Source organism: Morus notabilis, unplaced genomic scaffold (assembly GCF_000414095.1).
Source record: "Morus notabilis unplaced genomic scaffold, ASM41409v2 Scaffold274, whole genome shotgun sequence".
Classification (NCBI taxonomy): domain Eukaryota; kingdom Viridiplantae; phylum Streptophyta; class Magnoliopsida; order Rosales; family Moraceae; genus Morus; species Morus notabilis.
In genome coordinates, this window is record NW_010358785.1 from 62,623 (window position 1) to 64,007 (window position 1,385).

Below are 1,385 nucleotides of genomic sequence, written 5' to 3' on the forward strand. Positions count from 1 at the left end.
AAATCGGGCAGTTCGGGCAACTCGGGCAACTCGGGTTTTCGGGCCGAATTCGGGTAAAAATTCAAAAAACTAGCCGTTTTCGGGTATTCGGGTAATTCGGGCACCTCGGGCGGGTCAGGCAAGTTGGGCAGGTGGGAAAAATTCGGGCAAAATTCAAAAAATTCAAAAATTCGGGCTTCGGGTTGGGCAATTCGGGCACACCTAATTTTCGGGTCGGGCAGTTCGGGCTTGGTCAGAAAAATGCAAAAAAATCCCGCCGGACGGCGGTATACGGTGGTTAGACGGCGGCGGGCAAGGGTGGACATGTCAAATCCGGGCTACTCGAGCCCGAACCCGAATTTCTTACTTGGACGGGCGGGAATTGGGCCGGCCCGCCCGAGCCCGAAAAAATTCAGGCTTCGGGCGGCCCGCCGACCCGAAGTTCCAGCACTACTTTGGGTAGTCAATTCAGAAATACATCTTGAAATCTTATCTCTTGGAAGCTAACCTTGTTATTGATCCGGCAAGGACACTCTCCTTTAGGAGGGCGATTCAATGTCGCCGCAAAGTCCCTTTCCGGATCTCACGGTGTTGCGCTAACGGCGGAGACTAGTGGGTCGTATTGTCATACAACCCTTTCCCACTCATTATTTTATAAATATGTATTTTGTTTGAAAAACATCTCATGATTTTCAAATCGAAAAATAAACAATTTATTTTTCAGATATGTGAAATTCCAAAATTTAACTCTTAAATTCAATTTCACATGTAACATTATTTTGCAAATTAATTTTGCAACTTAAATCAATTTAATCATATTAAATCGATTTTCAGCGCATGGTTCTTATTTTATTTTATTTTTCTAAAACACTTTTATAATCAATAAAATAAACAATAACGAATGCGCGTGTATGCATGGCATGTTATAAAACATATGAGTAGGCACATTATTTCTATATGGCATGTTATATGCATGGACATATAATATATAATTATCAACATAAAATATAAATATATGCAATCAACTATTGAGATGGATTTGACCGGGTCCCATGGAAAAATAAATTACAACTCAATCGAATCGAATAAATAAATAATTACAATAATTATATTCTTCTGTTACATCAACGGGTCTTCGATTCTCGAGTTCTTTATTCTTCGGCTTCATTCTTTATCTTCGGGTTGGATTTCACCTTCCTTGGGTCCAAAACTTTTCCGGGTCCGTCGACACGCATTACGAGGGTTTCAGAAACTCTCGAGTCCATTCGAGACCAATTCCCGAATTCGGGCTGCCAGTCACGTACCTAGGTGTGCGCGTGTGCGTGCGAGATGGCCATGCGCTGTGCGCGCCCGCGCGGTTTGTCCGCGGGCCCGCCCGGACTGTTCACGCGCTGGCTGCGCTGGTG